The following is a 16,230-nucleotide window of genomic DNA, read 5'->3' as shown; positions in this document are numbered from 1 at the left end:
CTGGGCAGAGCCCTGTGGTGGATCAGTGCCATGGAGGGGCTGCCATCCTCTGTGGAGCTTGGCTTTGGGCTGATCCTTGGGAAGCTGGGTGACACGGTGGTGTTGCTGCTGCCTGATAGCCTGAGTTCACGGTTCACTCTCCAGTGGGAGACAGCGGTGTGTCTGCCTGTCTTCAGCTCATTGGTGGGTCTCTTATTTACATTCAGACTTGTTCAGTCTGTCAGAAGTCGACTTTATGTAAGACGCGAAAAGCAGCTTGCAGAAACGTTGGCTGCACAAATTGACAAGAAATGCCAACTCACTGACAAGCTTTGTGCTGCTAAAAAGGAGTGTGCGGGGATCGAGACATCTTTAGGGAATGTCATTAAATATACCCAGCCTCACTGACACAGAAAATTGAGGAGGGTCAACCTGATTTTGAGGGAGGAACTCAAGTCTCTGGTTCAAGAACTGATCAAAGAGAGATTCGTGCAATCTAAACAAGAAGAGACGGAGGAGATGCTAAAAGCGCTCAAGTCCCTGGAAGCGGTCGTGAGGATCACCACATCACAAGGGGCTTTTCCAAACCAGCCAGGAGGCCAAGCACCAAGCCCTGATGGCCTCTTCCCCAGGAGTGGGCCTGGGTATTAACCGGGCTGTTCCCTGCCCTCCACTCAGGCCTTCCAAGCTGCCAGGCTGCATTCACCCACCTCCACCTGAGCTACACGGAGGCCAGTGGATGCAGGGGAGCCTCCTCCTTGGGCTGCAGTTCCTCCAACTTTACATGCTGAGCACAGCAGTGAATTCCTTCATGGTCAACTTCTTTCACGTAAACTGTATTGGAATTCCTAGAACATGGGCCCAAATCAACAATACAACAAATGGCCACAATGGCAGTCTCCTTGACTCTCTCTCCACATGTTGGGGCTTGAGTTGTGCAGAATCCCCATCCTATAGTCCTCTTTCACAGCATGGGAGGGGACACGTCAGGTAGTCACAGAGCCCTGAGAGAAATGAGGAATGTGGTCTGAACCATCACACAGAGTCACGGCACAGGAAGTGCTGCCCTTGTAAAATAATGCCAACCCACCTTTGACCTGGAGACTCAGCCTGCAATTGGGTTTTGAACTCTGGGATCTGACTCCATGGGTCTTGACTCCCCTCACTATCAGGTGACCTTGGGATGGTAAGAGATCCCACCTTTCCTTACACTTCTGAGGGCAATTGTCAGCAGTAACGTCCTATGAACCATTGACTCCGTTACCTCCCGCTTCCCAAGGCTGGGGTTCAGCATTCTTTAGCCAGGAAGTCAGGGCCCATGCAAGCCACATGAGCCCTCCAAACTGCCCTAGCAATTAGCCAGAAACTGTCTAACCCAGGTGAGAAAAGAGATGAAAAACATATACATTATTGGGATTATCTCGGTCAATCCTCATGAGGACAACATAAGGTAGTGTCTGCTATGACTCCATATTATAGAGGTGTAAACTGAGATGCAGGAAAGTTCAGTCACTCATTCCTAGTTGACCACTCTTGCAAGTAAAGGCCAGTATTCACAGGACTCTACTATGAAGACACCGCACGTGAATGTGAATCGCCTGGGTCACATGGGAGCCAATGGACCAGGGAGCAGAAGATTTTTTAAACTGCCCTGAATGTAAAGTTGACAATAAAACCATTTGTGGTGAGGTGTGATGAGGGTTCCTGAAGATGACATATGTATTGAGAGTGCATTTTTGGGGACCCTTTCTACCCACCATAAATCCAAGTGGTTCTGTTCAAATTCTTCAAGGTGAGTCAGGAGCTTTCTGTTCCGTGCAGGTATGGAGAGCTGCAAATAAGGGTAAGAAGGAAGCGTATGGATCTGGAAGTCTTGACCTGGATGTCTCCTGATGTCTGCAGAAGTGTTCTTTAGTCTCCCACCTGGCAGGATTGAGCATGGCTGCCAGGATTCTGGAAGCTGATCAGGGAAAGAAGAGATGGGGGTTCTGTTTACAATATGAGATTAAGGCTGTTGTTTTCAGCTGGACAGCTTATCGCCCTACCTCACCTTTGCTGTGAGCATGACTTTTATGAGATTTAACCAACTGTTGTATTTATAAAACCGTGACCCAATTTAATCCTGAATGTCCTAACTTAAACCTTTATATAGCTATACTGTGTTTAGACATTTTCCTATTGCAGGATACGTAATGTGTCTCCAGTTTTGGAGGGAATAAAAAAAGCTACTATAAACATTTAGTTACACAATTTTGTGGACCTATTTTTCTTTGGGGTAAAAACCTGGTGGCAGAATGGTTGGTTCATGCAGAAGTTGTGTGTTTAAATAAATTTTTTTCCAACACATTTGTACCATGATGCCATCTTATCATCAGTGTAAGAGCTCAAGTTGCTTCATATCATTCCCAGTATTTTTTTCTTAGCTATTACAATGGATCTTGTTGTTAAGGTTATTTAGCATAAAAGTCAATATGTGTTGGGGGGGTTTACTTGTATTTTCTAAAGAAAGATGTTGCCCATTGATTCACCTACCAGGGCCAGGTAAATCTCAATGACAGATATGGGTACCACATGCACGGTTGAAGCCCATATTAGTTATTTCATGGCTCTACTAGGTGAGTCCAAAGCATCAATAAAAATTGGTTGACTCTGTCTTCTTAATTATCTTCTTTCTGCTAATTTACTGTTTCTGTGTTTTTCCTACATTTACAGCTGATAAGCTTGTGCCCATTATTGGCAACAATGGTTTGAAGATTATTTTTGAAATGACTTTTATTTAGATAAAATTCACATAACATAAAATTCAATATATTAACCATTTTAAAGTGTACAGTTGGGACATCATCACAATGGCAGGATTGGAGGCTCCAGACTCTCCCTCCTCCCATGGATGCACTAAATAAATAGCTACACAAGAATCAATTTCTTGTGAGAGACATGTAAAGACTAGTTGATTCTCCTACATACAAGGATGACTGGGAAGATACCCAAATGTTGGGAAAAGCTGAGATACATCTGAGCCATACACCGAATATCCAGCGCTGAGCCTTGCCATCAGGAGGGAACCCTCAACTCTCATCTTCTCCCTAAAGCAGCACAGGGTTGGGACAAAACTTCTAGGGTACCAACATGTATAGTTGCCTTCTGAGGGACGGGTTCCTAAATCACCTAGCTCTGGAAGCTCAGGGTGCTCAATTCATGAGTCCTCAGGGACCACAGATAATCAAATGGTGATTTTAAATGGGTGTGCAAGCACTTCTATGGGCTATTTCTCCTAGCTCAGCACAGAGCGAGCAGACAAAAACACCCAGCTCCCAGTTTCTCCCTGGCAGGGTGTAGACTGCCCATCTAATGTTCCAACTTTCCCAACGGCTCCCTGAAAGTCAGGCTTCAAATTAGCTTGTATCTTAGAGCTGTCAGGGTCCTCTGGGACTTTGAATGGGCATGTAAGCACTTCCTGTTGCTCCTTCCTCCAGTGGGGGGTGGAGAACAGGCTTCCAGCTTGTCCGTGGAAGGAGCTGGACTACATATCTAGTACTTTTCTGACTGCTGCCTGTTTCTTGGGTGATTATGAAATTCAGCGTTCACTAGTCCCTTGATATCTACAGAGGACAAATCAATTGTTTATATCCATCCTTGCACTCACTGGGGACTCCTCTCCCTAGCTCATCCCAGAAGTAAACCAAAGCTCACAGATTTTTCCTGGAGGATGGTTCAATTCACATCTACTGTCCTAACTTTTCCAGATGCTGCCCAAGGATATGTCTTCTAATCTGCCTATCTTTGAGAAGTGATGAGACAGACCATTACTAGCCTCTGGGAGTTTGAATGGGCAAGTGAGTACTTAATGCAGCTCCTTTCCCCAGCTAGCTCCAGAGACAGACTCCAGAACCCAACGATGACTAGACTTTTAGCAGTGACAAGGTGCAAAACCATGTTATGAAAGAGTGTGCAGCCTGAACAAGAGCTCAGGCATTTTTCCCAGATCCTGTTCCCAAGTTAGTGTAGAGTGAGTGGGAGAAAAATTCCAGTTACCAGCCTGCACCTGAGGAGAAGAAAAAATGGAGCCCACATAGAACATCAACTTTTCTGGCTGATACTTAATAGAGTGATTTCTAGCTCATCTGTCTTAGGGCGCTGATGTCACTTGGCATATCCTAACCCCCTGCGGGCCACTATAAACAACGATGGCAGTTTGGAGAAGCACAGATTTGAGAAGAACCAAAATTTATGGACTAGCTGACTGGTGACGTTTTCCTCCTAGGTGTTTTTTAATTTTTACATATTTTTAAAATTATTTATTTATTTGGCTGTGCCAGTCTTAGTTGCGGCACACAGGATCTTCGTTGCCGCATGTGGGATCTTGGTTGCGGCATGCAGGATCTTTAGTTGCAGCATGCGAACTCTTAGTTGTGGCATGTGGGATCTAGTTCCCTGACTAGGGATCAAACCCAGGCCCCCTGCACAGGGAATGTGGAGTCTTAGCCGCTGGACCACCAGGGAAGTCCATCTCCTAGGTATTTTTTAAAAATCAAATGTACAGAAACCAAAACAGAGATTCAAGGAAAATGAAGAAACAAACAACTGTACCCCAGAGAAAAGCATGAGATAAATCTTCACAAACCAACTCTACGGAAATGTAGATAAGTGATTTAGCCAGCAGAGAATTCAACATACCGATTATAAAGATGCTCACCAGAGTCATCAGAACCATGCATAAGCAAGTGAGAATTTCAACTACAGATAGAAAATATTTTAAAAGGCCCAAACAGGAAAGTTATATAAGCAGTATGGCAGTGTGGTTTGTTCATTTTTTTTCTTTCTCCTTCAATTTACAGGTACTTGAACATCTGTAACCAAACAAAAGTGTCTCTGCACAAAACACCTGAGAGACCCATCCATCTGTAGATCTCAGAAGGAGCTGGAGATCCAGGGGAGTGGCTGTGATGCTGGCAGCAGCAGAAGTGGCAGCAGCAGGGTGGCACTGGGCTAGGGCAGCCTTTCTGGTAAAGGAAGTGGAGAGTGAAGGTGGTGAGTGGGAGGCCAGGCTGCGCCTGCTGCAGCTAGAGGGATCTGTTTCTAAGGAGAGACTGCAGTGACAGTGAGAGAGAAAGGAGAGGGTAGATGGCAGATGAAGAAAGCTGAAGGAATGCATTTCCTGCTGTCTGCCCCTGGAATCTGGCAAAGATCTGCCCACAAAACTCTGGAACCCCACCCTGTAGGATTCTCCCGAGGGCACACACAAAGAACCAAGTATTAAAGACACAGTTCCCTCCGTTCTGTAGTACAGCTTTTTTTGTTTTGTTTCTCCACCAGATTTTTTTTTGCATGCTCCCAACCTTAGCAGCTAGTCAGTTCTTATAAGAGAAGTCAAACACTTGTGCTATAGTGCCACTTTGGTAAAAGAAAAGGAAAACTCCTTATTACCAACCTGTTAGACAGTTAAAATCAAAGTAAGCAAAGTATTACCCAAATAAATAAGGTGTTCTCTACTTCTAGTGTGGTGGAGGAAGCACTTTTCTTCAAACACACACACACACAAAAGACAATTTCCCAGCAACCATACCCAAAGACAGGGGAAACTGTGATCTGATAAAGAATTCAAAACAGCTGTTAGGAAGTAATTCGACGAGCTACATAAAAACTCAGAAAGGCAATGCAATGATCTCAGGAATAAAATTACTGACAAAGGCATTGCCAAAGACATTGAAATTCTAGAAAAGAACCAGAAATTCTGGAGTTGAAGAACTCAATGAATGAGATAAAGAATGCATTAGAAAGCATTGCAAATAGAGCAGATCAGATGGAAGAGAGTCTATGTGAGCTCAAGGATAAGGATTTAGAAATGATTCAGATGGAAGAGAAGAAAGAACTAAGGTTTCAAAAAAGTGACAAAGCCCTATAAGAACTCTCAGATTCCATCAGAAGAGCCAGGATAAGATTAATGGGCATACCAGAAAGAGAAGAGAGGGAGAAGGAAGCAAGAGCTTATTCAAAGAAATAATAGCTGAGAACATCGCAAACCTGGGAAAAGAACTGGATGTGTAAGTCCATGAACTCAATAGAACACCTTATTATTTCAATGCAAAAACACTTTCTCCAAAAAGCCACGTTATATTCAAACTGTCAAAAGCCAGTTTGAAAGAATTTTAAAGGCAGTGAGAGAAAGAAAGACGGTAACCTACCAAAGAGGGTAACCTACCCCTTATGTTATCAGCAGATTTCTCAACAGAAAATCTACAGGCCAGGAGCGAATATTCAAATTACTGAAAGATAAAAATTGCTGCCCATGAAAACTCTATCTGGTAAAGTTATCCTTCAGGTATGAAGGAGATATAAAGAATTTTCTGAAGAAACAGAAGTTGAGGGAGTTAATAACCACTAGACCTGCTTTATAAGAAATGTTGAAAGGAGCTCTTTAAGCTGAAAAAAATGAGGCAAAAGTATACAAAATTCTGATTAAAGTAATAAATACATAGAAGTTAGAAACCTTTAACTCTTTTTTAGAGGAGTATGGTAAACAATGATAGCATAAATATTAAAGAAAAAGAATATGAATAATAACTATAGTTACTATAACTTGGTAACAAAATCACAGCATAAAAAGAGATAACTTGTGACATCAAAAATATAAAAGGAAAAGAGTAAAGGATGGAAACTTTGTAGGTAAATGAAGATGAACTACTACCAGTAGGGAAAGGACTATTTTTTTCCATGAGATGTTTTTTGTAAACCTCATAGTAAACACAAAGCAAAAACTTAGAGCATAGACACCAAACCTAAACAAGGGGAGACAGGGCAGATCACCATGGAAAACTTACAAAGATAGACAAAAGAAAAAAAAAGGAGAGACAAAATAACCATAAGGCTAAAGATAAAATGGCAGTAGTAAATCCTCACATAACAATAATTTTCCTAAATGTAAATGGATTGAATTCACTAATTAGAATGCACAGCATGGTTTGATAGATTAAAAAAAAAAAAAGACCCAACTATATGCTGCCTATCTGAGACTTAGTTCTGCCTGAAACATACACATAGGTTAAAAGTAAATTGATGGAAAATGATATTCCAAGCATACAGAAACCAGATAAGTCAAGTATACCCATACTCACATCAGACAAAATAAACATCAAGCCAAAAAGGATAACATGAGACAAAGAAGGTGACTGTACAATTACAAAGAGGTCAAAACATCAAGAAGATATAACAGTCTTAAATATATAAGCTCTCAATGTCTGAGCACCAAAATATATTAAGTAAATACTAATAGAACTTAAGGGAGAAATAAATAACAATACAATAATAGTAGGAGGTTTCAATAACTTACTATCAGCAATAAGTAGACCATCCAGACAGAAAGCCAGCAGGGATACTTTGGAATTGAATCACACTTTAGAATAAATGAACTTAACAGATATATTTACATAACATTCCATCCCAAAGCAGCAGAATACACATTCTTCTCAAGTGCACAAGGAATATTATACAAGATTATCTTATCTATACAAGATAGATCATGTTATAGGCCACAAAACAAATCTTAGCAAATTTAAGAAGATTGAAAGCATACCAAATATCTTTTCTGATCACAATTGTATGAAACTAGAAATCAGCAAAAGAGAAGTGAGATGATGAACAGATATGTGCAAATTAAACAAAACACTTCTAAACAAACAATGGCTCCAAGAAGAAATCAAAAGGGAAATAGAATATCTCAAAACAAATGAAAATGGAAACACAACATTTCAGATCTTGTGGGATGGAACAAATGCAGTTCTGAGAGGAATGCTTATAGCAATAATTGAATATATTAAGAAATTATAAAGATCTCAATTAGGCAGCTCAATTTTACTTCTCAAGGACATGAAAATTAAGCACAAGTTTAGCAGGAGGAAGGAAATAATAAAGATCAGAGCAGAAGGAGATAGAGACAAGAAAAACAAGAGAGAGGATCAATAGAACTAATATCTGTTTCCTCAAAAAGATAAACAAAATCAACAGTTCTTCAGCTAGACTAAGAAAAAAAGAGAGAAGATCCAAATTAAAAATGAAAGAGGAGATATTACAATTGATACTACAGAAATATATAGGATCATAAGACATTACTATGAACAATTTTATACCAACGAATTACATAACCTAGAAGAAATGGATACATTTCTAGAAATACACACCCTACCAACAGTGAATCAGGCAGAAAGAGAAAATCTGGGCACACCAGTAATGAATAAAAAGAATGAATCAGTATTCAAAAAACTCCTAACACAGAAAACTCCAGAACCAGATGACTTCACTGGAGAATTCTACAAAGAAGAATTAACAAGGATCCTTCTCAAACTCTTCCAAAATATTGAGGGGGAAGGAATATTTCCAAACTAGTTCTATAAAACCAGAATTACCTGGATACCAAAACCAGATAAGGCTACCAAAAGAAACGAAAACTATAGACCAATAACACTGATAAATATAGACTCAAAATTTCTCAACAACAAAATATTAACACACTGAATTCAAGTACACCTTAAAAGCATTGTACACATTGACAAAGTGGGATTTATCCCTGGGATACAAGAATGGTTCAACATATTCAAATCAATCCATGTAATACATCTTATCAATAATGGAAGGATAAAAATCACATAATCATCTCAATAGGTGAAGAAAAGGCATTTGACAAAGTACAACACCCTTTCACAATAAAATCTCTTAACAGATTAAGGAACATACCTCAGCTTAATAAAGGCAACATACAGCCAACCCACAGCTAACATTATACTCATGCAGAAGAATTGAAAATGATTCCTCTAAGATTAGGAACAAAACAAATATGCCTCCTCTCATCACTTCTATTTGATATAGTACTGGAAGACCTAGCTAGAGCAATTAGGCAAGACAAAGAAATAAAAGGTATCCAAATCAGAAAGAAAGAAATAAAATTGTCCCTGTTTGCTGATGGTATGATTTTATATATAGAAAATCCCAGTGACTTGATCAAAACACTGTTGGAATTAATCAACGATTTCAGTAAAGTGACAGGATACAAAAATTAACATACAGAAATCAGATGTATTCTTTTACACCAATGATAAAGCAGCTGAAAAAGAAATAAAGAAAACGTTGTCATTCACAATAGCAACAAAACAAAGCAAAACAAAACATCAAATACTTAGGAATAAATTTGACCAAGGAAGTGAAAGATTTGTACAATAAAAACTACAGCCTTGCTGAGAGATACAAATAGAAAGATATTTTATATTTATGGATTGAGAGAATTAATATTAAAATGGCCATAATATCCATGGCAATCTACAGATTCAATGCAATCCCAATCAAAATACAAAAGGCATTCTTCACAGAAATAAAAGAAATATTTAAAAATTTTTTTAAATATTTTAAAATATTTTTAAAAAATTTAATATTAAAAAATATTTTTAAAATATTTTTTAAAAATTGTGTGGAACTACAAAAGACCCTGAATAACCACAGCAATCCTGAGAAAAAAAGGAAGCATGGAGGTAGCATGCTTTCTGATTTCAAACTATACTATAAAGCCACAGTAATAAAAACATAAAGATACTGGAACAAAAACAGTCACATAGACCAATGGAATAGAAGAGAGAGCCCAGAATTAAATCCAGGTATACATGGTCAACTAATATTAGACAAGAAAGCCAAAAATACCCAATGGGGAAAGGCAGTGTCTTGAAAGGTGTTGGGAAAAACTAGAGGAATACACACAGAAAAATAAAAGTGAACCCCTGTCTCACATCATTCACAAAAATGAACTCAAAATGGATCAAAGACTTAAAGTTAAGAACCTATATCATACAACTTCTGGAAAAACACATGCTAAAGAAGCTCATTTATATTGTCTTAGCAATGACTTTTTGACAAAAGCAAATAACAAAAACAACAAAAGCAAAAATCTACAAATGGGACCACATCAAATTCAAAAGTTTCTGTACAGCAAAAGAACAATTAACAAAACAAAATGACAACCTACAACGTTGGAGAACATTTTTGCAAACCATATATTTAATAAAGGGGTAATATCCAAAATATATCAAGAACTTATGCAATATAATCATAACAACAACAATCTAATTAAAAAATGGGCAGAAGACATCAAAAAGTTTACGAATAAGAAATGCTGGCGAGGGTGAGGAGAAAAGGGAACCCCCTTACACTGTTAGTGGAAACGTAAATTGGTGCAGTCACTATGGAGAACAGTATGGAGGTTCCTTAAAAAACCAAAAATAGAGTTGCCATATGATCCAGCAATCCTACTCCTGGGAATATATCTGGAGAAAACTCTAACTAGAAAAGATACATGCACCCCAATGTTCATTGCAGCACTATTTAGAATAACCAAGACATAAAAGCAACGTAAGGTCCATAAACAGATGAATGGATAAAGAAGTGGTACATATATACAATGGAATATTAGCCATAAAAATAAATGAAATGATGCCATTTGCAGCATGGATGGAGCTAGAGATTACCATATTAAGTGAAGTAAGTCAGACAGAGAAAGAGAAATATCATATGATATCACTTATTTGTGGACTCTAAAGAAAAGATACAAATGAATTTATTCACAAAACAGAAATAGACTCATAGACATAGAAAACAAACTATAACTGCAAAACTGGCCTTCAATAATCAGGGAGAGGTAAAAAAAAACCCCAAAAAACAAAAAACATGTCCAGAATGTTTATGGATGAATTCTACAAATCATTCAAAAAAGAATTATTACTAATCCTCTTAAAATTTTCCAGAAGTCAAAAGTAGACAGAATACCACCAAACACGTTGTACAAGCTTAGAATCACCCTGATACTAAAGCCAGACAGGACACTACAAGAAAAGGGAACTACAGGCCTGTATCTCTGAGAAACATACATCAAAAGTCCTCAGTAAAATATTAACAAAGCATGGGCTTCCCTGGTGGCACAGTGGTTGACAGTCCGCCTGCCGATGCAGGGAACGCGGGTTCGTGCCCCGGTCTGGGAAGATCCCACATGCCGCGGAGCGGCTGGACCCGTGAGCCATGGCCGCTGAGCCTGCGCGTCCGGAGCCTGTGCTCTGCAACGGGAGAGGCCACAACAGTAAGAGGCCTGCGTACCGCAAAACAAAACAAAACAAAACAAAAAAATTAGCAAAGCAAATTCAACAATATATCAAAAAGATTATATACCATGATCAAGTGATATTTTTTACCTGGGACACAAAGTTTGTTGAACATAGGCAAATCAGTCAGTGTGATAAACCACATTAACAGAATGAAAGATTAAAAACCACATGACTATCTCAATAGATGCAAGCAATTCATTTCACAAAATTCAACATCAATTCATGATCAAAATGAATGAATGAACAAAATAGGTATAGGAGAACTACCTGAACACATTAAAGGCTCTTTATGAAATCCCGAGGTCACATTTTCAACAAGGAGAGAAAACCGGATGCTTTCCCTCTAAGTTCTAGTAGAAGGTAAGGATGCCCACTCGTCACCACTCCTATTCAAAATAGGAAGTCAAAGTCAAAGCAAATTAAGCAAGAAAAAAATAATAAAATGCAACCAAATCATAAAGGAAGAAATGAAATTGTCTCTGTTTGTAAATGAAGTGATCCTTTATTGTAGGAAACCCTAAAGACTCCATCCATTAAAAAAAAAAAAACTGTTACTACTAATAAACAAATACAATAAAGTTTCAGAATACATAATTAAAACATAAAAATCAATTGTTTTCTTACAACAAAAAAGCTCTATTCCAAAAGTAAGTCAAGAAAATAATCCCTTTAACAGTAGCATTAAAAACAATAACAGACCTACTAGAGAATGGACTTGAGGACATGGGGAGGGGGAAGGGTAAGCTGGGACAAAGTGAGAGAGTGGCATGGACTTATATATACTACCAAATGTAAAATAGATAGCTATGGGAAGCAGTCGCATAGCAAAGGGAGATCAGCTCCGTGCTTTGTGACCAGCTAGAAGGGTGGGATAGGGAGGGAGGGAGGGAGGGAGATTCAAGAGGGAAGAGAAATGGGGATATATGTATATGTATAACTGATTCACTTTGTTATAAAGCAGAAACTAACACACCATTGTAAAGCAATTATACTCCAATAAAAACGTTAAAAAAATAAAAATAATAAAAATAAAAACAATAACATACCTAACAGTATATTTACCCAAGACAGTGAAAGTTCTGTACACTGAAATCTATACAACATTGATAAAATAAATTGAAGAAGATACAAATAAATGTAAAGATATTAGTTGTTCATGGTTTGGAAGAATTAATATTGTTAACGTCTACACTACTCAAAGTGATATGCAGAGTCAATGCATTCCCTGTCAAAATTCCAATGGCATTATTCAAAGAAATATTAAAAAAATATATAACATTTTTATGGAACCACAAAAGACCTCAAATCATTAAAGCAATTCTGAGAAAAAAGAACAAAGCAGGAGGGATCACATCTCCTGACTTCAAATTATAGTAGCTATCATCATCAAAACACCATGTTACTGGCGAAAAGACAGAGAAGTGGACCAATGGAATAGAGTAGAAAGCTCAGATATATATCCAAGAATATACAGACAACTAACTTTTGACAAGGGCATCAAGAATACATAATGGGAAAAGGATAGGCTGTTCAATACATTATGTTGGATAAAGTGGATATACACATGCAAGAGGAGAAATTTGGACCCTTATTTATACCACACACAAAAATCAACCCCAAATGGATTAAAGACTTAAACATAAGAACTGAAACTATGAATCCTCTAGAAGGAAACATGAAAAAAGCACCTTGACCTTGGACATAGGAACAATTTTTTGGAAGTGACACAAAAATCTCTGGCAATAGAAGCAAAGAGAAACAAGTGGGACTACGTCAAATGAAAAAGCTTCTTCACAGCAAAAAGAAAAACAAAATAAAAAGGCAACCTATTGATTATGAGAAAATACTTGAAAATCCTATACCTGCTAAGGTGTTATTATCCAAAATATATAAAGAATATCATGGAACTCAATAGTAATAAAACCAATAATCACTTCAGGCAAAAAACCTGAACAGACATTTTCCCCCAAAACACATACAAATGGCCAACAAGTATATGAAAAGGTGCCCAACATCATCATCAGGGAAATGCAAATCAATGCTGTTTAAATGGCTATTACAAAAAGATAACAGATAGCAAATGTGGAAAAAATTGAAACTCTAGTACACAGTTGGGAATGTAAGTTGGTGCAACTATGTTGAAAACAGTGGTGTTTTCTCAAAAATTAGAAATTGAACTATTGTATGATCCAACAATTCTTCTGGATATAAATCCAAAGGGAAGGAAATCAGTACTGGGAAGAGATATCTTCCCTCCCATACTCACTGCAGCAGTATTCACAGTGGCCAAGATATGGAAATAACCTAAGTGCCTGTCAATGGATGAATGGATAAGAAATTTATATCTGTATATCTATATCCACATTTATATAATATATTAAGGAATATTAATCACCCTTAAAAAAGAAGGAGGTAAGGGAATCCTACCTTTTGTGACAACATGGATGAAACTGGAGGACATTATGCTAAGTGAAATAAGCCAGAAACAGAAAGAGAAATACTGCATTTTCTCAGTTATAAGTGGAATCTAACAAAGTTGAATTTGTAGCAGCAGAGAATAGAATGGTGGTTACCAGGTGCAAGGAGGTGGGGGAAATGGGGAGATGTTAGTCAAAGGGTATAAAGTTGTAACTATATAGGATGCACAATTTCAAGAAATCTAATGTACAGCATGATGGCTATAGTTAATAATACTATATCATATACTGAAACTTGCTAAATGAATAGATTTCAGCTGTTCTCATCCCCACCCCCAAGAAAGATAACTATGTGAAGAGATGGATATGGTAATTAGTTTGGCCATAGTAATCATTTAGCTGTGCATGTATATCAAAATATCATGTTGTACACCTTAAATATATACAATTATATAAAAAAATAAATATACAATTTAGTGCTTTTTGGTGTACTCACTGTCTTGTGCCACCATCACCACTGTCAAATTTCAGAACAATTTCAGCACCCCAAAAAGTAACCCAAAATCCATTAAGCAGTCCTTTCCCATTGTCCCAGCTTCCAGCCCCTAGCAGGCATGAATCCACTTTCTGTCTCTATGAACTTGCCTATTCTGTATATTTCACACAAATAAAATCAAACATGATGTGACCTTTCCATCTGGCTTTTTTCATTGAGCAATGTTTTCAGTGTTCACCCGTGTTGTAGCATATATCAGTACTTCATTCCTTTTTAATGGTAGGGTATTATTCCATTGTGTGTATATGCCACATTTTGTTGATCTATTCATCCACTGATGAACATTTAAATTGTTTCCACTTTTTTGGCTATTATGAGTAGTGCTTCAATAAACATGCATACCCATGCAGCACATATATAGTTGTATTTTTCATTTATGTTGGGTATATACATAGGGGTGGAACTGTTAGGCCAAAAATTAACTAACTTTTTCTGGAACTGATAAAATGTTCTCCAAAGTGACTGCATCATTTTATCATCCACCTGGACTGGAGGGGAGGGTTGCAATTTTTCCATTCTCACTCATACTCATTATCTCCTTCTTCAATGTAGACAACCTAGTGGGAGTGAAGTGCTATCTCTTTTCAGTTTTGATTTGCATTTCCCTAATGGATAAAGTTGTTGGACATCTGTTGATATACTCATTGGCTATTTGAATTATTTATTCCTATATCCCGATGTGTTATCATCACTAATAACTGAAATGTGCTCTGATAGAGTAACTTTTCTAAAGTACTCTACTGATAACAGTTTTTCAAAGGTATAAAATGATTTACTCAATGAGTATGATCGTCTAATTTAATTTTCATTATGTTGGTTCATATGATTTGTTTCTTATTGGTATGTCCTCTGTTTTTGAAATCAACCCTTCTCTCTCACTTTGTATATGCCCAATTCATAACTTACATTGACTTAGTTTTAAAGTTTTATTATAGTGTATGTAATAGCCACACAAAAGCTTTCCATGGGTTTTCCCTCCCTGCTTTATACAATATATTTGAAGGAAGAATCCTTACATCTTAAAAATATGGGTAAAGGTTTCTTTAACACAATTAGAAATTTTGTTCAATACTTCCAAAGACTAGAATTTATGTTTTTCCAATTTCCCATTCTTCTTAATTAAATTTTGGTATGCTATATTTAGTAGAAATAACGTTTTCCTCTCAGTTACCAGTTTATTAGTATAAGGTTGTTTGTACTAGTCTCTATAGATTTAAAAAAATCTCTATCAATAGTTTTACTTACTGTTTATTCTTAATATTGTTTATCTTTTCACATTTTTCTCAACATTGCACTAACCCCATTTTAATACTGATTTTATTTTTATTACATTACATGTAGTGCCTATTACTAATATTATATTATACTTTATCATTACACAGTAGCTGTATTGATTTTATGCTTATTTTTTATAAATTACAGAGTTTGACGTCTAGCACACATATTGTCAGAGGCTTCTCTTCTGATATAAGAATTTGTAACAATCTCTTCCCCCTAACTACTCTTGAATCAAATACTGTGCACACTTTGATACGGAACATTTCCCATTGTCATTCAGTCTAACAAAATTCTGTTTATTCATTAAAAACACTGCTCAGTTTTTAAAGTATTTAATATTTTAAAGTTCCTTAATGTACTGTTTTTTTATTACTTAATGAGTAGCAAATTTAATCACTGATTAAAATAGTTCATATTTGTTAAAACTTTCTTTAAAATCAACTTATTTCAATTCTTCCATACGTGCTGAAAAATGTGACATAAGTCCAGGTTCAACCTATGTCCATTCAGTCAAGCTTGTTCATTGTATTATGAAACTTTTTGCATCCTTAATAAACTTTATCTGCTTTATTAACAATAATCACAAAAGATCTGTTGACATTTGCCACTATTTTCAAAGAATTTCTTAGTTGATTTCAAAATTTGGTCAGATTTGCTCCCTTGGATATTTCAAACAGCAGTAACTCCTCCCTCTTGAAAAAAATGAACCTTAACCTTCGCCCCTCGATGCCTTCCTCAGGTCCTTCATGGACAGTGAACAATTTCACCAGAGAATCATTTCCCAAAGGTATATGTGGTGCATCGTTATGCCTCTTTCTCCTCAACAGGCTAGTTGGGATCATTGCTTAATACTGAATATGTTACT

This window comes from Grampus griseus, assembly GCF_964374135.1.
Source record: "Grampus griseus genome assembly, chromosome: 7".
Classification (NCBI taxonomy): Eukaryota; Metazoa; Chordata; class Mammalia; order Artiodactyla; family Delphinidae; genus Grampus; species Grampus griseus.
Note: the sequence above shows the minus strand (reverse complement) of the source record.